We start from the raw sequence: 24,979 nt of genomic DNA on the forward strand, positions 1-24,979 counted from the left end.
TCCAGACTAATTCCATCCACTAACAACTACTCCAGATTTACATGGGTACAACTGACCCGTTAGTAGCCCTGTGCTAATTGCTTATTCATTTTTAATGAGAGTCACTCCTAGGTGGCCCCCTCAGGAATCAGGGCCCCATTGTGTTAGCTGTTGTACACACAAGAAAGGCAGAGTCAATACCCCCAAAACCTTCCACTCTTGGTTTACGACACCATGCCAAAGGTGGATGAAACAAGCAGATGAGTGGGGCAAATGGGGCAGGATGGGGTAACCATGAAAATTAGGAGCTGTATGTGATAAGCAGCTGTTCCCAGCCAGCTCTGACCATGCGGCAAGTTTTGTAAGCATCATGGCAGAGGTACGTCTTAAGGAGAATAAAGTTGAGGTAGGGGTGAAGGGCCTGTGTGGTTGTGATGCAGCAGAAGCCAGACTAAAAAAACCTATTTTGAGCTGTGGAATCAAACAACAACGTGCACAAAGCAGAGCCCTCTTTGTGGCTTTATATTAGGCAGTGTTACACTTCATTAAGTCACATCTAATGTATCACGCCCTCGCTTTAATTTTAAGATACCATAATTATTGCTGATTTTTAAACTCGAGTTTAGATCCATTTGTCCTAATGATTACCTCTGGCTGTGTTGTGGGCAATATGGAATAGAGTGAAAAGGAAAAAAAACCACAAACACATCATTCATTTTAGTTTTTTAAAAGGAATTAAAGTCTCTTAGTGTTTAGCCTCTTGCAGAGTTAGTGGGAGCCTGAGAAAGAAAGGGGCAGGCAAGACCCTTTCCCGAGGTCACCAAAAGTTGGTCCAATGCCTACTGCTGTCAGTGGGAGTCTTTCCATTGACTCTAAAGGGCTTTGAATCAGGACCTATGTGAGCAGCTAATTGTTAACCAGGCTGTGGAGTTCTCATTTGAGTATTTTCTGCCTTAATCTTTAAACACTTGCATGATAATCGGCCTGCTATCAAACCAACCTTTCAGTAGCTGAAGAGGAATTTTCAGCGACAGGGTAATGCACATTTGATTGTAGTTTGTCACTTACTTCACATCCCAGCCTGAGTCAGTGCATGTGCCATTGGCCTGAATATGGTTTAAATGCCTGGAAAAAGCCAGTGACGGGACTTTGTGGTTTGCATGTTACAGGTGCTTTCTGCAAACACAGTATTGGGTCACTCATGTCTCTATTGCCCGCCCCATTGTGGCTTGTCATTTCTAACCTGTGAGCTCCCTGGGGCAGGGAGTTCATTTGTCCAGCACCTAGCACAATGGGGAGCCAGTTCGAGCTATAAGCATTTTCTGGTGTCCACTATATTCCCTATCCTGCTCTGTCCGAGAAGGGTAAGGATATAGTAATATACTGTATTTTTTAATTGCCTTTGGTCAAATGATCTCAAAGCACTTCACAATCTAATTAGGCTTCACAATTAGCAGCTAATTAGATCTTCACAATTTAATTAGACTCCTCTGAGTCAGTGAATTACCACCCCCTCTTAAACAGGAATCAACTGAGGTCCAAAGGCCTCCCAGAAAACTGGTGACATAGGCAGCAGTATAATCCTGGTGTCTCACTTGTCTTGGCAGCAGAGCACAGTGTCTGTGCGGGGAGAGGAGTGCAGCAGGGAATACAGTTAATGGGATTTAATAATATAATTTGAGGTATATAACTGTAGCCCACCCAAAGCTCTATGTAGGGGTCTCAAACGTAAAGCCACAAAGCAGGGAATGCAGAGATTCAGCTTCATCTCCAGTCTGAGGTACCCAGATTCCTTGTCCTATTGCCATCAGCTGGAGTTTGTTGGTGGAAGGACCAATTATCGAGGGCTGTTATTTGTCCCTTGTAGTTCAGACACATCCTGAGGCTGCACAGAGGTGGGAAGGCGACTCTTTAGTCTTTCCCAGGGGGTCAGTAATGTGGAGGGTGCTGGCAAAGCTCCCTGTAAAGCTGGGAAGTGTGGCACTGGGATAGGATGAGCAGCAGCAGCATCCTAGGTGGCACATTGCTCTCAGGGGTTGAAGACTCCCACCCTTAGCCTCAGCCTGTCTTCCTTTGTCACTTTCCATTTCTATTCATCTTTGTCATTGGCTCCCATTCATCTCGCCACTCCCAACTCCCCGCTTCTGTTGCTGATGTACTAATCCCTCTGGGCTCCACCCCATCTCCGTCTCTCACATTAACTCAGTCTCCTTGTCTCATTTTCTGGTATTGATCCATTTCTCTCCTCCTGGCACTGGGATGATGTGGAGAGACTCCCCACCCTCATTACAGCAAGCGCCATCTCTAATCCGGACAAGCCAGCTGAATTTTCTGAGCTAAGCAAGACAGGACTAGCGGTAGGGAAGCAGGACTCCTGGGTTCTGTTCCCAGCTCTGGAAGGAGAGTGATGTCTAATGGTCAGAACAGGGGACTGGAAGTCAGGACTCCTGGGTTTTCTTCTCAGCTCTGCCACTGATTCACTGTGTAATGTTGGGTAATTCACTTTACAGCTCAATCTGGAAAATGGACACAATAAAACTCTGTAAACATTATTAACTAACTAAGCTGCAGAGTACCCATTGTATGAAACATCATCAGTCAGCAGAGTAGTTGAGGGTCTGGATTGGGGAACAAACACGCCTTTGGGGAAGCTCACACAATAGCTCCATTTCCCAATGGCTCTAGCTCATTCTCCTGTTCCTTGCTTTCACATGTGTATTTTTAAAGTGGGACATAGAACTGATGATAAATTGATGAGTGGGATTGTATGACAGGTCTGCCTGTTCAAGGCTTCTACTGACCATCTGCAGGAACCAGGGAGGTGTTCCTCTTCTCCTTCCCACCCCCAGTGATGTATTTCGGATATGGCAGGGTCTTTTTTTGTCTCCTTCTTCTGAGGCATCAGACCTAGCTGTGGCTGGAGACGGGACACTGACTGGGGTGGCCGGTGGTGCTGAGAATTCTCTCTCTTGTGCTTTGCTGGCTGGTTAAATTGCTCATGTGCTCGGGGTAACACTGATCACCATGTTCTGGGTTGGGAAGAAATTTCCCCCCAGGTAGTGTGACCAGACAGCAAATGGACAGTCAGGGACAGGGGGTAATAGGAGCCTATATAAATAAAAGACCCAAAAGTCAGGACTGTCCCTTTAAAATCGAGACCGCTGGTCACCCTATCCCCAGGTCAGATTGGCAGAGACCTTTGGGTGGGTACGCGTTCACAGTCTTTTGCAGCATGGGGCGCAGGTTGCTGGCCAGGATTATCTGGATATATCTCATCAAATCAATTCCCTGCCCAGGCCTCGGGCACTGGGATGCCGTAATCCCTCATAGTCTCTGCCTGGACCCACAATAGCGTAGTCTCCTGTGGGTTGTGATTCTTTGGTCTAGTTTCAGTTGCTAACTTTAGTGCAGGTGCTGCCTGGTGTTAGTGGCCTGTGCTGTGCAGGGGTTCAGACTAGATGAGCTGGTGGTTCCTTCTGGCCTTAATGACACTGTACTTTGATGCCATGGAGTTTGACATTGTCCAGGGACAGACCTTCTAGGAAGGACTGAGGGGGCAGATACTGGGGGATGTTAAGATTGCTCCAGTAGTTCTGTGCTAATACAGTAAAGTAGGACAATGCCAGATCTTTGTGAGAAGGAAGGAGGTTTAGACCCCAGCTGAGTGGGACTGGCCCAGAGAGAAATCACAGCAGAAAAGTGCAGCAGCTGCACCTGAAATAATCTGCTTAGCTCATTGTTTCCCACCTCTAATCACATGGTGATGCATTGCCAAATAGAGCAGGGAGGACTGGGAGTCAGGACTCCTAGGGCTTGTTCCTGACTCTGGTGGGGAATATAGTGTAGTGGTTAGAGCAGGGGACTCTTCCGAACTCCTAGGCTCTATTGCCAGCTCTTACATGGTCTTCCTGTGTGACCTTGGCCTGCACTTTTCTGTGCCTCGGTTTCCTTCTCTATAAAGAGGGAAATAATACCTCTCAGATACTCGGTGCCATTCATGAATGTTTCTGCAAAGCTCTTTGGATAACAGGAGCGATAAAAGTGACCATTGTTATTCTGCTAGCCTTGGTAATAGAGCCAGCTCATGGGAAATCATATTATGGCAAAGAAATTAAAGAGTTTAGAAGCAGAGGGAAGCAATGGTCTTTGGTCCGTGTTAAAGGTTAACATTGCAGACACGTTTATAATCATAGCTTTCACCACTGCATGGCTCCTCAGGGGGTTCAAGGCAGTCACTGAATTATGTTTTTCTTTTTTTTTCCCCTTTCTTTTTCCAAGAGACCGAAAGGGAGAGAGAAAAAAAAACTATTTGTTTGTCTTGTCTAATTTAATTTATGTTATTTATCAAAGAGACAGGTTATTTGGGAAACCAGATGGACCCAGGCTACAATCATCTCTAGTTTCAAAATGTGAAAAATTATATCAAAGTGGACACGTGAAAAGAAGTGTGTGTGTGTGTGTGTGTTTGCGGGGGGGGGGGGGGTTGCATGTGAGAGGGAGGGTGTGTGAGAGAAGCACATGTGAGCTTCTTGACCCTCATCTGCCCTGGATCCTTAATCACAAGCCCAAACCTGGCTATGGGGGTTAAAGGACAGAAAGACCCCCTCAGGGGCTAATGGAAGTAGGGGTGGGGGGTCCTTTAGTGTCTTCTAAAACAACCACGTCACAATTATTTAGCTTCTGTGGTTTTCAACCATCTCATTAGCTGGCACATCCCCTCTCTGGGAGTGATGGATGGGGGCACATCTTCAGAGCCATGAACTATGTCCTGAGTGCATTTGTTTTTGGAACCGAGCAGGTGACTAAATCCGCATTTGTCTCTTTTCCTTCAGGTTCTTTGTTATCAGAAATGCAATGAGGAAAGTAAAGAAGCAGAAACGGATGGGGGGGGAAATCTCTCTCCTTTTTTGGGGGTTTTTTTTTAGCTGAAAACAAGCGGATAATTTAATTTTCTCCCTTGTCATAAAGAAAAAGCTGTCTGGCTTAGAAGGATGCTTTCTGTCCTTATTTACCTCTTGCTTCTCTCCTCTTCAGCGCCATGGTGCTGGGTCCCTTTTCTTTTCTGCTTTGTTAGAGTGAAACAGGGCTAGATTTGGGCAACCCAAGATCCTGTGTGCACCAGGACACGGGCCCGCCATAGTTCCACCCTACACTTGCCATGGTTGCAGCAAAGAGTCCCCCTCAGCTGACACCCCTTAGAGTTATTGTTCCAGGCTCTCAGCAGACTCAGGCAGATATTGCTGAGATTCTGATGTAAGCAACTGGCACCAGAAGCCAAGCCTGGAGTGCCTGTGTCTTAAGCCACCAGGAATGGAGCCCAAGCTAGCTCAGGGTGGGTTGCCTCTCTCCCAATCATTAGGCTCGTCCCCTTTTTTCCTCAGCTCCCACTCTAGGGCCAATGTATGAAAATTGTTGTGAAGCACTAAGGGAGAAACACACAAAAGTTCCTAGGATTTACTGGCTGGAGACTGTTCCCTAAAGGCAGCTTTCCCTGTCCATTGCCCACTGTCCCCCTCTGCCCTGAAACTTGCCTTGGCCTGCTGTCATTTCTCATTGCACTATCAATCAGAGCCAGGGCCAGCCTTTGCCTGTTCTTTTTTGGGGGATGCAGTTATGGGGAGAGGGGCACATACATAGCTTGCTACCTCATTGTGTTAGGCAGACTCAGCCCCTGGGGAATCCGGGGGCTGTTCTGTTCCTAGTGTCCTGGGGTGCCTGGATCTACTGGGTGCGGGGAGCCAGGTAGAGCCGTGCACTTTGCTCTGCACCGACCTGCAGAGCCATAAAGGCTGTAGCAGTGGGTGTGCTGAGGGAACGGGGAATTGGCACAGAGACTTGGACAGGCAAGCTAACAGCAGCTTGTGTCTCGGTGAGTAGCTGCTATGGGCTCACTGCTGGGGAGCTGAGCAAGGTGAATGCGGCCCCTTGAGTTTCATTACAATGAGGGTTTAAATGGCGACTTATGTCATCCCGCCCTGTCGCTCCCGTGTGATTTGGTGAAAAGCCACAGGGCAATCTGGGCACCAGTGGATGCAGGATCTGGCTGGAGGCTCTGAAATGACTGGGTTTTGGTCAAGTTCAGCAAACAATTTTGGCCAGAAACACCCTCCCCTCCCCCAAAAACAAAGATTTGGGTTTGTTCCGAATCTCCCAAAGGACCGACTGGTGAATCACCAGCTCTCTCCTAGGACACAGAAACATTGGCAGGGTGAGTTTAATGGAAGTGAAGCAGCTGCCGTACATAAGAAGGTTGCTCAGTGTGCTGGACCATGCTGAGTTCAGATAGTGCCTGGTGAGTAGGAAATAAGAAGATTAAAGGCCCCTAAAACCCAGAGGAGCCCCTTCTTGGCCCTGGACATCCCAGATGATGTCTTTATTTCAACCAGATATGCTGCAGAAACTTGTCCGGAGGCGTAATAATTCAGGCCCTACTAAATTAATGGCAATGAAAAAAGTGTCACGGATCGTGAAATCTGGTCTTTTGTGTGCTTTTACCCTATATTGTACAAATTTCACAGGGGAGACCAGTGTTTCTCAAATTGGGGATCCTGATCCAAAAGAGATTTGCAGGGGGGTCCACAAGATTATTTTAGGGGGGTCGTGGTATTGCCACCCTTACTTCTGCCTGCTGCCTTTGGAGCTGGGTGGCCGGAGAGCGGCAGCTGCTCACTGAGGACCCAGCTGTGCAGGCAGCAGTGCAGAAGTAAGGGTACTAATACCATACCAGGCCGTATTTACTTCTGCGCTGCTGCTGGTGGTGGCTCTGCGTTCAGAGCTGGGATCCCGGCCAGCAACTGCCGCTCTCCAGTTGCTTAATTCTGAAGGCAGCGCTGTCGCCAGCAGCAGCACAGAAGTAAGGGTAGCAGTACCGCAACCCCCCCTACAATAACCTTGCAACCCCCCCCACTCCCACAACTCCTTTTTGGGTCAGAACCCTACAATAACAGCACTGTGAAATTTCAGATTTAAATACTGAAATCATGACATTTACAATTTAAAAAATGTTATGACCAGGAAATTGAGCAAAATGGACTGTGAATTTGATAGGTTCCCTACTAATAGTAACAGTAACCAAGACTGGCCTGAACCGACACCCCGGTCTGAAGTCTTGGGGAGCTTTGAAACCCAAAGCCTGATCATCAGCAGAACTTTCCAATGGGCCCCTTTATCATTATGCTGTGTCCAACCCAAACCTTGGACTGGAGCAGCCCTGAGCTTTGGGGGCAGCCTAAATCCTGGTCTGAACAGTTTCACTGGACCTCGGCTCAGTCTAACACCATCTTAGCCCACACCCAACCTTTATGCCGTCAAAGCTCCTGGATGCAGTTTTCATTGCTGTGTTGTCTGTCAGCATCTGGCACAGCAGCACAGTCTTCTCTCCCCGGATCTGCTCCTCAGTTAAACAGGCTCCCTGCTCCTGGAGCATGTATTTGTTCTGAGCCCACTGAAAAGACAAAAATACAGAGCCCCAAAATCTGATAAAGCTGGGTTTATTCCAAGGTGTTGTCTCCTCCAGGCGCAGACCGTGCGATCTATGGTGTATCCTGCCAGATGAGGATGCCTAGCCTGGGTCCGGAGAGTTGCTATCCCCACTCCTAGTCCTATGACTACAAAATTTTTTGGCCTCCAAGCCATCCAAAGGCCATTTAGCCAACCACATTAATCTGCCAGTGACAGACCTTAGGGATGCTCCATCCATCTCAGCTCAGTGCTGGAGTCGTGATGAAGTTAACACTGTGTCAAAAGGGCCCCCAACATCTCCCTGACTCCCATGCTTTATAAATGATCTGAAAGCAAGTGGGAAAATTGAAATTTAACGGAGACCTTCCCTTCGCCCCCCAAAGCCCCAGACCGAGCCAGGGCAAGGAAATCATTCACTGAATCCCATCTGTCACATTAAGAGAGATGGTTTATAAAAGACACCAGGGACTTAGCAGTGAGAAAAGAGAGTGAGCGAGCGTAGCAATCCTGTATCTCGAATGAGTCAGATGCTGTGTGTTTCCAGGGAACATTTGCTAAACGCTGAGCAGACCAGAGCCTGTGGCAGGCTCCTTGGCACATCCCTGGCACCCAGTTCCTGCAGGCTGTTAAATAGCAACTGCAGGTACCCTTCCTCCTGCCCCCTTAAAAAAGCTCAGGAGTTGGACTTTGTGAAGTGTTGGGAAAGAAGCAAATCGAATCAGGTAAATTGCAGGAAGATGCGAGGCATGAACTGACCCCTGGGACTTTTGCTTATGTTATTAAGTGTTTGCATTACAAGTCAAGTATAGTACAGTAATGACTACGGGCCACATTGTGCAGGGTGCTGCATAAACAGAGTGAAAGACAGCCGCCTGCCCCCAAAAGCTCCCACTCTAAATAGACAAGACACACACTGGGTGAGGGCCAGTGAATATTATTCTCCTGTCTTTACTTCTGCATTTACCACAGACTTTCTCTTTAGAAATGGGCTTGAACTAGAGCCTTTTATGGGGACCCCCTGAATTCTAGCCAATCCTGGGCCTCAGTTCCCAGTAGCTTTGACTTTGCAGAATAGAACAATATTTGTTTGCAAAACAAACAAACTGACCTAGTAGGCAATAAGTACAAACTGTTCCACCACTCTGGGCCGTTAAGGTGAAGTGAAGTGTACTGGCTGAACTGTGTGGCTAAAGCTTCCTTGCGTATTACTATCCGTGGGTAGAGTTAGTTACAATTCTGTGAGCACAGTAGTGTGGCCAGAGTCTGGGTCTTTGGGGTCAATATTTTCTCTTGTATCATTCAGAGTCCAAATTAATAACTAAAGCCAGGGATGTTTGCGCAGATTGGAGACATCTGAACTAGCCATACGTCAGGAAAATGGCATAGAAGTTGCAGTACCCAGTGGGACCCCCCCAATCTTATAACTTTGCAAGAGATTAATTTTACTTTTAGCCAAGACTTTTCTTCCACCTCAAGGCTGTTTGACTGCACCATGCAGAGTGGTTTCCCTTGTGGTATCCCACTGAATTTCAATATTACATGATGTTCCCTCTGTGGAGGCTGGGGGAAGGGTCAGCCTTGGGGGTGGGGATTATTTCCTTATGGAGGGGGGAAATATAGCTAGACATTTATGAATGTCCCAGTGCATGGCTGGAGTTCCTCGCAAGCACTCAGGCACCTGAGGCTCAGGCTTCAGTGCTCTATGGCTCTTGTTTCTTGGAGGGGATGAGGGATGGGATGTTCAGAAATCCTCAGCATTGACCCACTCTTCCCACTGGTGCTGGGGACAGATGCAGGTAGCGTCACTTCACTGAACTATGCTATGGCTAGTCATAGATTCGAAGGCCAGAAGGACCAATGTGGTCCTCTAATTTGACCCTGGACAGTGCAGGCCAGAGAACTGACCCAGTATAATCCCTAGAGCAGATCTTTTAGAAAAACAGCCAATCTTGAGGTACAAGTTGCCAGGCATGGAGAATCCACCACAACCCTTTGTAGATTTGTCCAATGGTTAATCACCTTCACCGTTAAAACTGTATACCTGATTTCCACTCTGAATTGGTCCAGTTTCAACGTCCAGCGACTGGATCAGGTTATACTTTGCTCTGCCGGATTGAAGAGCCCATTATTAACTCTCTTCCATATATAAGTACTTCTAGTCGGTACTCAAGTCACCCCTTACCCTTCTCTTTCTTATGCAGATTGAGCTCCTTGAGTCTATCACTATAAAGCAGGTTTCTAATCTTTTAATCATTCTCGTGGCCCACCCTTCCCAGAACTATAGGGGGCCATGGGAAGCAGAGCATGAATTAGAGCAGCTGTTAGGCTGCTCTACATTTATACCGAGGACCAAGCAGGCCACTGAATACAGTGAGTGTGAAGGTGCTTTAAGGACAGCTTTGTTCCCCACCCTGCATCCCTGCCCGAGCATGGGGACAGGGTAAATGAGCAACTGATAGGTTGACAGCCATTGAGCCTATGTGATTTTCAGGCCAGGTCAGGCCAAGCCAGGCTAGCACTGCAGACAGAACAGACCCCAGAGACTGAACTCCCCTCTGGCCCACAGAGCTCATCCTCCCATGCAGGGATGTTGGTCGAGGACAGGCTCAGCCTGCTGCTACCCATTGGTTCTGTGGATAAGGAGGGAGTTTTCAAGCCCCCGGTGAGCCACAGGCCCGGAATGAACCGTGTGCAGGGAAACAAGTTTGCTGCAGCGCCCGCAATGAACCAAGATTCATTCTGCCACCCAAGCAACTGTGCGAGGTGATTGCCTGGTACCGTGAAATGCAAAGTGGGGGTGTCACGCTAGGGATGTTCACAGGGGTGTGCTGTTAATGCAGGATTCACAGGGATTGTGCTTAGTGAAAAACATATTTCATTAGCACAGATGTCCTCAAAACAGTGATCTGGCAGCATGAGCGGGCTCCACCGGCAGTTTCCAGACCTGCATGCTGTGTCCACGAGATGGTGCCATTGTAACATTAACCTCCTCCAGCCTCAGCCAACAGTGCAGTGAGAGAGCTTTGGACAAAGCCAGGTGACCAGCAATGCTGCTTAGTTTGCTTCATTTAGGACTTTGGCAAAGCAGGAAAATGCAGAACTAACTGAGCTAGTGGAGGTGAGGGAGCAGAGGGGCAGGGAGGGCTGGTAGCTCCCGGCTGGTTTGTTATTAAAACTCCCATTTGAAAATTAAAATTCAGGGAAAAAGAAGAGGGAAAAGTTACTTTGAGAGCCCTCCAGTCCTGAATGATAATGCCCATAATTCAGTATTTATCGTTGTAATAAATCAGCAGCAGCCATGACTTCCCAGATGAGTCTGTGTGGCACATCCCAGGTCTGCAGAACTTGATGGCAGCCGTGGGGATAGAACTCAGATCCTTCTGCTCTAGCAGCCAGGCCCAAAAAGAACTCTCCATCAGCTGCTGGCAGTATATGATCTCTGACATACAGATGAGCTGTTCTGACTCCCTCCAGGAGAGGGCAGTGACGCACATCACATTGCCCACACCTTGGATACTGCAAGTCGTTCTGGTTGCCCCCTTCTCAAAAAAAGATACATTAGACTTGGAAAAGATACAGAGGAAGACAACAAAAGTGATTAGAGATATGGATCAGCTTCTGTACGAGATTAAAAAGACTGAGATTGTTCAGCTTAGAAAAGAGACAACTAAGGGGGGATATGATAGGGGTCTATAAAATCATGACTGGTGTGGAGAACATGAATAGGGAAGTTATTTACCTCTCCACATAACACAAGAACTAGGGGCCACCTGATGAAATTAACAGGCAGCAGGTTTAAAGCGAACATAAGGAAGTACTACTTCACACAATGCACAGTCAACCTGTGGAACTCATTGCCATAGGATGTTGTGAAGACCAAAAGTCTAACTTGGTTCAAAAAAGAATTGGATAGCTCCATCAATGGCTATTAGTCAAGCTGGTCAGGGATGCAACTGGGTGTCCCTAAACCAGCAAATACCAGAAGCTGAGACTGGACAACAGGGGATGGATCACTCAAAATTGCCCTGTGCTATTCATCCCTTCTGAAACATCCAGCACCAGCCACTGTCAGACAACAGGATACTGAACTTGATGAACCGTTGTCTGTGGCTATTCTTACGTTCTCATTTCATGAGCTGTACCATTCTGTCATGTGCTGTACAAACACTAGGCATGGCTGAGAAAACAGAGGGTCTGAGGAAAATTCAGTGAAAACTTTTGCAGAACATTTTAGTTGTTTTTCATTTAAATTTAAAAATGTTTCAATCCGCTCTGCTCAGCCACAGACGATACTGTGCAGCTGCTGCCAGGTGTTTATAAGCCAGTTCAGACATGGACAAAACACATAGTGCAACGGATTATGGGATGGGCTGGAAGCAATTAAAGGATGTAGCAAAAGGTGTATTTTGAAGAGGGATCTGAAAGTAGAGACTCATAGAATGAGAGGTGAGAAAACCAGCCACGTGCCATCCATGCCAGAGCCTTCAGCCGGTTCAGGACGGTTCATTTCCTACAGGCTATTGGCTTGTGCTTTGTGCATTGAGTTTTGTTGTGATAAATTAAAGGTTTTATTTGGTTTTTGCTGGTTTGAATAATGACATCACATGTACTGGAATATCAGAGCTTTGAAAAGCTGCAGTCGCTGCACAGAAGGCGATCAATCCAGTCTGTGCCACACTGGAGGAAAACAGACACTCAGCAAGGTAACTGACAGACCCCAGGGCAGATTATTCTCATTAGAACAGTGTGAATATTTAGTAACCAATAACAAAATTAGCCTCTATCTGGGAGCTGATCACAATTTATTTACTACTCAGACTTGGGAGAATTTTCATTGTGGATTTTCACACTCTCTGGATTGCTTGCAGGCAGTTTGCTGAGAGTGTCCAGTGCAGGATATTCCAAATTCTAGTTGAGGCATTTGGCTGGATACGTCACCTGATATTATTTATTTTTTGTGTTCCGTGACTGGATAAGCCCAAAAGCACTTCCAAAAGGAGTACTTAGGCATGCAAAATTAAAATCTGCTTTCTGGGTGAAATTCACCTGTGTTCAAACGGCCCTCACAAGGAGATCCCATTTAATCCCATTCACACCTATTGGACCAGGTCTGGCTTAACACCTGTCTAAAGCAGGTAAGGTGTTCCAGACATGGCAGTTCCAGCTAGTTGCAACTGGGAAATCAATCAATCAGTCTGTTTTCATAATTCTAAAAGCACCTGAAAATTGTTTGTGGTTTGGTCAGAAAGTATTATTTCACTCTCTCACACACAGACACACACACACTCTCTCTCTCTCTTTACAACCTAATGATCCTGCATCATTTAAAATTGTGCATCTTCATCTTTGACTTCCTGGTCTGATCCTACACTTGGCATCCTCTTTACACAAGGGCTGGTTAAGCAGCCAGAAAGGATCAGGGGAGGCTGGATGGCTCAGGAGATGGCTCTTGGGACACATTTAATCTAAGTGATGGGTTGGAAGGTGGCCCAAATCAGTGGTGACCGCAGTGGGGTTAGCATCTGGTGGATGCAGCATTGTCCATATGAGCAGAGTGGCTGGTTTTAGTCAGATCCCCATCTCCGCTGGCAGGAGCCAGCCCCCAGACGGGCAGTCTTGGCACAGTGCTCAAGGACCATGTGAGCTCTGGAAAGTGAACCCCCTTCTCGCTGCTGATTGTTCCAGGTCAGGAGTGAAGCACTCTGGTGAGGCAGGGAGGATGGACCCAGCATGCCCCGGCTGTTCCCATGCTGTACCTGCTCTGTACACAGTCACTGGCTTTCCGTTCAAAGCGAATGGATCCAGATGGCCGGGTTGTGCCTGACCTGCCTCCCTGAGAACGCTGAGAGCTGTGGGCTGCACCTTCTGCAGCCACCCTCAGGCTTGCACAAGCAAAGAGCTCAGGGACTGAATGATTTGCTTTTGCTGGCAAGGTCCAATTGTCAAAATCCAGTGGGAGTGAGATGTGCTGCGCTCATTTCCTGGGACCATCATTAGCTCGATCCCTTAGAACCTGAGGAAGATCAGAGACTGGGCTGGCCAGAGCTTTCTTTTGGAGAGCTCCTTCTATCTTTGTATGCCAGCTCCTAGCAAATGCGACTGCTCAGAGGGTAGGTTCATTCTAAAGTGCAAAAGAATTGACAAGTCTCTTGTAACAATGGAGACAGTTCAGGAAGCCACATGTCACTCAGGGGCCTTGTTCGTTCTCGAGTGCTCTCTGCAGGTGCTGATACAGGCAGGCTTAGAGTCTCAGTTCAAGCTGGGCCAGAACAATGCAGATATGATATGAAAACTCAAGAACCCTGTATCCCAGTCTCTGCTCTGCCACAGACCTCCCGTCAGCCTGTGTGACCTTGAGCAAGTCACTTAGTGTCTCTGTGTTCCCATCTGAATTTCCCAGTGATGATTATGAGATGCCAAGACACTGTAATAATGGGGGTCAGCCAAATACCCAAGATAGATACTAGTTTACGGGTTATCTTGCACATTCTTCTGACGCAGCCAATACTGGGGACTTCTCTAGAGAGACACTCTAGTCTGAGCTCTCTCTTTCTCTACCTATCAATAATTACGGGTATCCATCTTTAGCGTTCCAGCCTAAGCTGTCAGTCTTCCACTCCTAAGCAAAGAACAGTCCCGTCTGCTTACTGCACTTCCCATTCGCAGCATGAAGAGCAAGAATCCGTGTTTCAAGGAATGCAGCAGCACTCGGCAATTTATATCTGAGTCAATTATTTATATCTGGGGCCCTATTCTACTTCATTCTGCAAGATGATATTTCTGAATGCAAATGGTCCTACTGTAGATTTGTTGTAAACCTGAGCACATATGCTGTGTCTCCTGAATGTATTCTGAATGATGACAGCCTCCATCTGGACACAGGCGCTACAAGGCGGGGGAAGAAAGTAAGAGAAATGGAATGAATTACTCAGAGGGACAATTAAAGCTAGGAGGGAGGTAGACCCCATGGGAAGGGACAGGTCTTTTCCTTCTCTAATGACGGTGTTTCTGTTTTGTTGTAGTAGGAGACAAAATGTAACTGCACAAACATGGCTGAGAACTTCTCCAGCCTGGTGAAGTCCAGTTCCGATGGTTCCAGAGAAACTCCACCTCTCGCCAAAGCTCCAGCGAGGATATTAAGTGCCAGCACACTCACCCACGCCAAACCCACAGCTGAAGCTTTACTTGATCGGAGCTGGCTGTCGTTGGAAGATGCTGCCAGGCCCCTGTGCTAAGAGCCGGTCACCCCCTGCCTATGGAATGGTTGCCCTGCTGCTGAACATGCTATACTTGTTCTGGGGACAAACTAAGGACTCCTTTATGTGTAACACCAACATGGAGATTCTGGAGGGAGGCCCTGCACACCAGCCGCTCCCATTAGCTGTGACCCCAGCAACTGGGGAGGATGGGTAAATGCCAAGCAATGGCCCCCACAGGCAGCAAGTAACTTCTGTGTCAAGAAACTTGCCATCATGCTGGGCCCGGGCACTAACAGGAAGCCAGCCTGGGGTTCGTAGTTTGTACTCATGTGTTTGCCTCTCCCGCGCCCTGCAGCTCTCCCAATGCACTTCACAGAGCGCCTAGTGCAAGAAGGTACTGGGCCATGCTTGGACTCCAACACAAATAAATAACCATAACTTGCAACACTTCCCTGCTACGCCCTTCCTGGTCTCCATAAACCTCTGCTGGTGAACCTTAGTCCCAGCCATCAGCTCCCTCCTATTCCAGTCCTGGGCCCCCTCCCACCGTAGTCCTGCCCAGACCTCCCAGCTCTGCAGACCCCTCATTCCTGGCCCTGCTAGTCCAGCCCCCAGCCTCTCGGTCATGCTGAAACCTGGTGGTTTTGTGATGTGGACAAATGAGAATTCTGAAGGCTGTTTTTGCTCTTGGTTTGTGTCAGGAGTTGAGCTGAGGTCTCTGGAGATGCCAGGTTAATGTGCTGAGCTTCATCCTGGCAGGGCAAAGAGCACTGCCTGCTCCCCAGTGACAGGCTTCCCAGCATCAGCTCCCTCTCCCCTCACCTGGGCTCTGCGCTTGGCTTCATCACCTCCCTCAAGTCAGCAAGTGACTAAGGGCCCCACTTCCAAAGGCAGGAGTCTGTGGCACCGGAATAGCCTGTAAGCAGGGGCAGCTCCAGGTCCCAGCACGCCAAGCGCATGCTTGGGGCGGCATGCCACGGGAGGCGCTCTGTCAGTCGCCAGGAGGGCGGCAGGCAGGCAACCTGCGACCGGCACAGTGCCCCCCCGGCATGCTGCTGTGCTTGGGGTGGCGAAACGTCTAGAGCCGCCTCTGCCTGTAAGGACGGGCAAAAGGCAGATAGTGCTTCAAGCATCCCTTCCAATGGGCTGTAAAGCCAAGGTCCGGAAGACTTGTGGTCAGTAAGATCTCATAGCACTTCCCTCTGGAGGCAGGGTATGCTGGCCCAAGCCTAACCACGGTCAGTACATTCAGCCTCCTTCAAATTTCCCTCCATGGTTTCAGTTGGGAACAGCATTGCACATTTCCTGCCTTAAGCTGCTGTTCTGCATGGCTGGTAAAGAGGTGTCTTGTTCTGCCCCAGAGGAGGTAGCAGCTCAGTGGTGGGTGAAGTGGGTGCCTCTCTTTTCCCCTTTCTGTCTTACAGGGGTCCTGTGCTAACTGGCTGTAAAGTGTTTTGAGTCCTGCCAAGTGAACGACCCTTGGAGAAGGGCGAAAGTATGAGTAATGACTTGTTATTTGAATGAGGTAGCTTGATGATTACCCACAAACCAGTGCTCCCCTTAAAGGAGACAGGTTCTGTTGCCTGCATCACTCTGCAGAAGGGTGGGGGAGGAGAAGACCCAAGCTGCCACCTCCCCAAACACAGCCACCTTTGCCTGCTTTGGGGAAGCGACGCGTCTCCACATCCCACCCGCCCAGGACTCTCCTGCACTATCGCCTGTCATTCCTGCCCATAAAACCCAGTGCACAAGAAAACAGCTGCGATTAATTAAAAGGAATCACAGACCCTTATCGGGAACATCTGGCCACATCCCTGGGGCGGGGGCTCTGCACGAACGTGCTGCTTCTCTCCCATCCCCACTTCCCCTAGTGCCACATTTTCTGCGTTACAATAGCGGACAGCTCAGCTTGCCAGGAACCCCTGGGGTTGGCTGGGACGTGGCTAAGGGCTGCCTCTCTGGGAGCCCAGTGGAGGATTGGCTGATGAAGTCAGATAGAAAAGATTTCATGACACATGACTCCAATGCTCCCCTCATGATGGGCTCAGGCCTGGGGGGGATCTGATTTGGGGAGCTATTACCCCACAGAGAGGCTGGTTCAGGCTGACCCATCATGGAACAGGAGAGATCTGGGTGTAGCTCCCCATGAGCTCAGGCAGCATCACTCCAGATCCCTGTCTTCCCATGGTCTGGTATGCTCCTAGCTCAGGGAGCCATCCTGCCCCACACCTGACCCTCTGTTCCTACAGCCCAGCCCTTTCTAAACTGCATTGCTCTGCACTGCGAGCCACTAGCAGAGCTGGGGATAGAACCCAGGACTCCTGACTCCCACATCCCCTGCTCTAACCACTAGACCCCATGCCCCTCCCAGAGCAGGGATAGAACCCTGGGCTGGCTCTGAGTGCCTTGCTCTAACTGGTAAAGCCCTGCAAGTTCCCCCCACCTCTCCAGCCTCTAATGATGAGCACAGAACTACACGGCATTTAGTGTGGGGGGGATAGAGCAGCTCTGGTCTCTCATTCCCGTCCTGAGGTTCCGGTCCACACCCTCCATAGGCGGAGCCGCAGCGCCCCCCTCCGTGAGCCATGGCAGCGCAGGCTGGAACCTCTTCACGCTGTTTAAAATTCCAGCTGACATGGTTAATAGAGCCTCATTTCTGTGAAAAAAGCATAATTAATCGCAGAGGCGAGGAGCTAATGCCGCATCCTCAGCTGCTCAGGATATTAATAGGTGGTATTTCCACATTCCTATTTTACATTCAGCCTGAAGGGGGACTTTGAAAAACCCCAACCTTTCCTAATTAAATACCAGATTAGAAAAATGGCTTTCCCTTCCTGTCTCCACTCCATTACTGGCCCAGTGAGAGGGCAGGCACGATGCAGCCTGCAACTCCCAGACCAGGGCTTCCCAGGCCCTGGGCTGACCCATCCCCTCCTGCACCAGGGAGAGACAAGAACTAATTCCCTGATCTCACCACCTGATCCACAGCGAACCTGAGTGCAAGGTTTGGCCAAGGAGGGTCTGTTGTCTCTCCTGGCTCAAAGAATATTGCATGGGGAACAATCAGGAAGGGGAATGTCTGATCTTGAAAATACGACTAGATAAATACATAAAACTGTTTTACTTATAGACGCATACAGGCACTTGCCACATGCTTACGCACACAATGCAAATACACACACACAATGTTCACATTTCTCCACATACCTCCCACATGAACAAACACATGGCTAGACAGACACACCCTCATATGCATACATTCATATTCACCCACACACACACACACACACACACACACACACACATTCCTTGCCACCAAGACACTGTCCAGCCATTTCACAGTAAAGAATGTTAGAAGGAAAAACACAAAACTAAACACCCTGGTATATACCTGCCCCCCCCCAGCTCCTAAAGCTGCAAACAGAACAAAGACCAAGTGCAGCACATTTGACTTAGGGGCACTGCAAAGGAGCAGGACATGAGCGGGGAGAGCACTGAGGTTTACAATAATTGTTGCCCACAAATATTTTATGCTTGCTGCACAGTCACCAGCAGCACTTCCTTATGCCCCAGCAAGGTAAGGAGTTTTCCAGGTCTCTGTAGCCCATTAACCCCCTTCCATGCAGCAGCGCCAGCCCGGCCGGGCATGGGGTTCAGCAGAAGCCGAACGCCTGGCTAAGGCAGGGGGAGAAAACAGGTTAAAGGTCCTGAATGCCCCTCTGGGGACAAGCTCTCCTCTGACCAAACATTTCACCTCAGTGAGCTGTGAAGAGGCCCTGGGCGTTGGCCACAACAGCTGTCAGTCAGGCCCTCCCTGGGATTAACAGGCCTGTCAATCACCCCCTCTCTGCAGCGATTGTGTCCCCTCAGCCACACAAGCTGGGCCTGTCAGAGATTTATTGTAAAGCTCTCGCTCTGCAATGCAGGGTCATAGCCAGTTATTTTAACCGTTTTAATACTCCCAGGCTGCACTACACCTCGACACGGAACAGGGTAATAACTTCAGTTGGCGTCAATTCTTCTTTACTGCAGACAGGGAAGACCAATAAAATGCAACAATATTGAGACCCAACAGGCTTCCCTGGGTTGTAACTGTGACAGGAAGGCTGTAATTTGTATGATTTAAATGCTCCAAGTAGTTCACCAATTTGCACATCCTCTATTTTTTGGGGAATGTCATCTTGTAGTTAGAGCAGAGGCCTGGGAGTCTAGACACACATCTGCCACTTACTTGTTGCGTGGCCTCCAATGAGTCACTTAACTTTTCCATTTACTCTGCTGCAAAATGGGCCTGATATTGTTATGGCAAGAGTCACACATAGTCTTCCAAATTCTTACTGTGCAGGCAAATGCGCAGGCTTGGGAAGACTTCCAGAACTGATCTACATGTGTGAAACAAAAACAAATTAAACTTCCAACCCACTCAGAATGCACATCAGTGATTTCCCCCGCAATGAGAGGCCAACCTGGAGGACTCTGGACATTTGCTACCAAGCAGCAGAGGGCCGACGCTGGTGTCAGATTGGGGCACTGGTGCTAGAAGAGAGACCAATAAGTACCAGACTTCCAGAGTCATTAGTGTTCATTGAGACCCTCTGATGGGAGGCACGATAGCAATGTCAAGTGTTCCTGCTTCAGCTGACTATTACAGCAATAGCCAGGGGGGACTCTTCGTTAGCCCACAGAGGCACTTCTGGCCTTGAAGACTTTCCCTTATCCTGCCCAGAGAAAACAAGAGGCACCCTTGTCTATAGCTAACACTTGGCCATAACCCACAGATATTAAGTAGTGAGGCACACACTGTCTAGATTCACAATAATGGAAGCCAAATTAGCGGACAGCTCAGAACAAATGCAACCTATAAAAATATGATCACATAATATAAAGAGGATAATTAAAGCAACAGTCGATTAAAGCCGACATGTGTTCCCCATTGTGCTTTCTGTGAGGGCTGTGGTCTTGGAATATCAATACGTGAGCAGGTCCTCATGGGAGAATGATATCACAGCCTGATCTGGCCTTATTATGGTAGCCTTAGGTCTGTGATCTTGCTTGCTCTGTGTGTGTGTTCTTTGGGAAATGTATTACATGAGCCAAGAAGTATGATAATACATCTGGCAGGAACAGCGCCTTCTCCCCCAGCCCGTGGGGTGACAGCAAAGCTCTGTAGGAGTGCACAGAAACAGCCCTACAAGCCTTAGCCCCAGAGAGTTGGCCAATTTATTTCTCTTATATTGACAAAAATGAAGCTGAAAAGCTTTGATGGGGCGACACAGTTGGCCAAAGTATTAGAACATCTGCAAAGGACAAAATTAGGAACGGACAAACTGGATTAGATCATAATCATCCGGCAGCAAGGTCCTGAATCCTTGTTTCAGGTTTGAAGTAGTTGGAGTCACTTTTCTTTTAGTCTTCATTTTTCATCCTAGGTGTTGTCTGTTATTCTTGCCAAATGCCTGTGAGCAGAACCATTTGGTTGGCATTTCTGGTGTGAGCGGAAGCTGGGCAGCCAAAAACCTAGTGAAAATTCCTGACCCTACTGACCTCTCCAGCCCAGGTCTAGCTGGACTGTGGGTCTGATCCAATATGGCAATTCATATGTTCCAAAGTTATTTGCCCCTTTGGCTCCTCCTATGTTGTGCCATGTGACTGAGGTGCACTGAACCTCAATAGCAAGGTCCATAACTGAGCTTTAAGGACATGTCTGCATTGCATCAGTCACCCCACAAAATGTCTTAACACCCAAAGCCACCTCCCCGTAGGATTCTCTGGAGTGGAGTCTTTTCTTTCATTGTTCTAAAGCAGGGGTAGGCAACCTATGTCATGCGTGCTGCCTTCGGCACGTGAGCTGATTTTCAGTGGCACTCACACTGCCCAGGTCCTGGCCACCAGTCCGGAGGGCTCTGCATTTTAATTTAATTTTAAATGAAGCTTCTTAAACATTTTAAAAACCTTATTTACGTTACATACAACAATAGTTTAGTTATATATTACAGACAGAGAAAGAGATCTTCTAAAAACGTTAAGATGTATTACTGGCATGCGAAACCTTAAATCAGAGTGAATAAATGAAGACTCGGCACACCACTTCTGAAAGGTTGCTGACTCCTGTTCTAAAGTCCTGGATAGGAATCTGAGGAGAAGCATCTTCCAGTCCTGTCCTGATGCCATGGGCTGTCTCCACTGGGAAATGATGCTTACGCCTTTACTGAGTGCAGAGTGCCTTTAGTCTCCCTGGTTCGTCAGCTCACAGTAAGCCAGGCAGAGGGAATTAAGATTCCCTGAGGAATTAAACACAAATACCATCTAACAGCAGTTACTGACTGGCACATTGTTCTAGACCTGGCACAGGCACTGGAGTTAATGCAGCCAGCAGACTTGCTACTGACCAGGAAGTCAATGCACTTTGCTGCTGTAATAAATGATTGTTAAGGACTTTTCTCTCCTCCTTCCTGCACAAGGGACACTTTACGCAGGCTGCAAAGGGCTGCGTGTGCCTGGAACAGGGATGTCCCTCTGTCCTCTTCCAGTAAACTTGTATGTACAGCACCCCTGAGATCCCAGAATCCGTCTTTAGGCTGCATGAGTTAGACTCATGGAGAGACAGAGACTAGATCAAATGCATCCCAAAGGTAAGAAGCGAGGGGACTTCCTGGAGATGGTGTGGCTGAAAGTCTTTGGGTGGGACCTGGGAACAAATGGAAAAAGGTTGTTGCAGCATTGGAAAGCTAATTCTCTCTCTCTCTCTGGAAATAGACTGTATGTGGGTATCTTATTCGCCGGCGTGTGTGAGTGCACATGCATGTGTGAAGATGTGCACTGTACATGTCTGCATGTGCCATGTAGCTGTTTATCTAGCCATAGCGATAGATCAGTTGGATGGACTCATTTGGCCTGGTTCTGAATCCACTCAAACATGGCAGGGTTCAAACCCTTGACTCACATTCTAATGGCTATGGGGTCACACTTTGCCCACGTGGTGCTGAGCACCTGTTGGTTATTCCCAGTTCTAGCCCAGGGCAGCCTGCTCTTCCTCATAAGAGGGAATATGCCCCTTTCTCTGCTGTGTTCTGTCTTCCCCACCACCCTCATCTCTCCCCTTTTCTGGGCTCTGACCTTCTCTCTCTCTCTCTCTCTCTGAAGCTTCCTGCTCTCCCTCTGCTCTACCCCATCCTGCCTTCCCAGGGCTGGGAAAACTGGTATTTTTCCTGGAGGGGACAGGGAACATGCCAAGGGCAGGGGTAGGTCAGAGTGGAGTCCAGCAACTTCACACTGTCTCCCGTGCTCTCCCATTAGCTTCTCACCAAAACAAGCTTCCCAGACCCTTGTTAAAATTTTTCACCCATCAGGCTTCCCGTGCAATGCAATGAATTTCAGTTGGGTGCCAATGCCCGAGCCGCCAGACGGGCCCAGGGCGCAGTTAGTTATGGACTATTTAAAGCCCAGACCCATGAACTTTTATAACCTCATTGTTTACTTCAAGACTGTTTGTAAAAACTGTTGCTTATGTTGAGCTGCCTCTTCCCCAGCCCCTCTCAGCTACACAGAGCAGCCCCTGTCTTCTCCTCGAGGAGTCCCCCCCATCCCAGAAAGCACCCCAGGCATCAGCCTTCAAATCCCATGTCTATCTGCCTCCCTTTGAATAGAGAGGCTCACACAGAGCTCCCCTTCCCAAATGGCTGCGTCTCTCTGAGACACGTTGGAGACTTGTTGCCTCCTGTACATGGATTTGAATACCCTAGTGATGGAGAGCAAGTGTGTCTCCCATTTTCCCAGTCAGTCGCTCTCTGGCTGAAGAGGGACCAACCGCCCAGTATCTCTGCTTTACTTGGGGGCTTTTCTTCCCACTGGCTTGTGGCCACACTAGGAGCAAATGCAATCCTAGCCACACGCTGCCACATCCTAGCTGATGAGCTCAGGCATTTATCAGATTACGCCTCCGAACTGCCCCTGGGCAGATTGGTCTGGATCACTATGTGCATTTTCTAGGAGGAGAAACTGAGGCTCAGTGACCTGACCGAGGTTACACAAAGAATGAGTGGCAGATCCAGGGATAGGATCCAGGAGTCCTGATGCCCTCTCTGCTGTGCTTCAGCTACCAGACCATCCTTCCTCTGGGAAATTGGTGACTGAGTCCAACCTGAGGCTTCATGAGAACGTTCAAACCTCCTGGACTGCACTCTGGCCAGAGGGTGATAAGATTGCATTAGGCAAGGAGACTGTATTGGCCAAGTACCTCAGCAAAGGCTCATGTCTCGCTGGGAATTCCTCCTCTTGTGCATGCTCATCGGTGCCTGGAGACCAGGGCCGGTTCTATCATTTTTGCTGCCCCAAGCAAAAAAAAAATCTGCCTGGATTGTGCCGCCCCAAGAATGGATGGAATGACACCCCAGGCACGCGCTTCCTCACTGGTGCCTAGAGCTGGCCTTGATGGAGACCAAGCTGATAAGAAATGCCACAACTAGCTAGCTAGGCCACCCCTTTCCATTTCTTTTCCTATAGCTGTCCTCACTCCAAAGAGGTGAGGCTCGGGTTCTGGGTTCCATGAGCCAAAGGAGCTGGGAAGAAGGAAGGAGGCGGAGTAGCTGCTGGCCAACTGCCTGTTGGTGCAGGACAGGCTGCTTACTTGGCAGGAGGATGAGTTCATCTGGTGGGCGGGAATGGGGTGAGGGGAGGCTGGTTATCTCTGTGGAGTCCCCAGTGTTTTAGGGGTGCTAAACCTCATTTGCCTCTCTCCAGCCTTGCCCAGAAAGCTGGTGTCCTGGCTCCTCAGTTCCCATAAAGCTCCGGCGTTCCTGCGCCTTGCTCTGTGATTGACCCCGGTGGTGCCTCTGCTGCTCTGGCTCTTTGTGCGCGCACACATCCTGAGAGTGGGAAAGCACCTCTTCCAACATCTGCTCGGCGTTTGTTTGTCTTTCATTTCCATTCACGTTCCCCTTTTATCCTTCCATCTGTGTAAGGCTAAAAATAGGGCCTCAGCCTGACTTGAGTGGCTCTGCTTAAGCTTTTAGAGACTTCAATGAAATCCCATTTGTGGCTCTTCTTTTTCCCAGGCTGGACAGGAGGGGAAGGAACTGATTTGTGTCTCGCCTGCCCAAACTGCATCTGCTTTTCGGTTCTGTAGCTTATCTCAGCCCTGGTGCTATGGCCAGGGATGACTCTACCCCTACAGGTTGTTACTTGGGGCAGCGTATGGGTGGCTGCATGCTCAGCAGAGGACAGACATTTTGTGGGTGGCTGCAGTGGGATGGACACTTGTGGGTGTGTATGGGAGCTTTGGCAATGATCACCAAGGGACCGAGATCCAGTCAGATCCTCTCATCTTCATTGTGTTTGCTGCAGGAGGAAGGCCCCAGCAGGTCTGGTGTCACCAAAACCTCAGGCTGCCTGGGCCTGTGAATTTTTATTGCTGACAAACATGGTCTTGTTTGGTCAACTGCTAGTGCGACTGGATGTGGGATGGATTCCTTGAGGAACTGTGTGCAGGGGCTTTAATAAATACAGCCTGCCTGATTCTCCTCTCACACCAGTGTGGATCAGGAGTCACTCCAGTGAAACTGGTCTTAGAGGAGGACCAGGCCCAGAGACTCTTCCTAGGAGCAGAGCAGCAATTTCTTTTTCAAGCTGAGGTTCCTGAAGACCCTACTCTGCTGGCACATGAAGAACCCTGTCAGATCATATGCCAGTCATATGTGGGAGGACATGGCTGTCACTCGCCTTACCCTCAATAATTTCGCCTGCGCTTAGCCAACCCCATGTTTCTGAGAGGTTCCAAACCCAACTCCTGACTCCTCCTTCCCCAGAGCGCTCACAATACACACACATCAGAGCGTGAGACAAACCCTTCCCCACACTGTGTGGAGACTAATCTCTAGTGATGGCCAACAGATGTCGCAGGGGAAGGGACTTCCTTCCTCATCTGTGCAGCAAGAGTGGAGACGAGCCTGCCCATCCTTCTGCTGCCTGAAACCGCAGGGGTGCAGCAACCAGGCCCTTGTTGGAGACACAGAAGGAAATGGCTGGTGTCTTCTCCTCTCCACTGGACAGATTAGTCTCCTCAGATGCATCCTCGAGGAGGAAATGTGTGAAGGGGAAAAAAATATTCCAACACCTGGCCAGTTTGTGACTCAAATTCAAGAAATAAGCAAACTCAACTCCTTGAGGTACAAATTGTCCCTGTTTGAATGGAGCTTTGTGGTGCGTCTCGCTGTTTGGGTTAACTCTACCCATGGCCTTTCGTTTCTATAACCGTCTACAGATATTAGGAACGTGGTGAATGTCACAAATGGAAACAGATGCTTAGTTTGGTATCAGGGGGCACTGGGACAGGTAGGGGGATG

The sequence above is a fragment of the Gopherus flavomarginatus genome, chromosome 22, assembly GCF_025201925.1.
Source record: "Gopherus flavomarginatus isolate rGopFla2 chromosome 22, rGopFla2.mat.asm, whole genome shotgun sequence".
NCBI classification, from domain to species: Eukaryota; Metazoa; Chordata; order Testudines; family Testudinidae; genus Gopherus; species Gopherus flavomarginatus.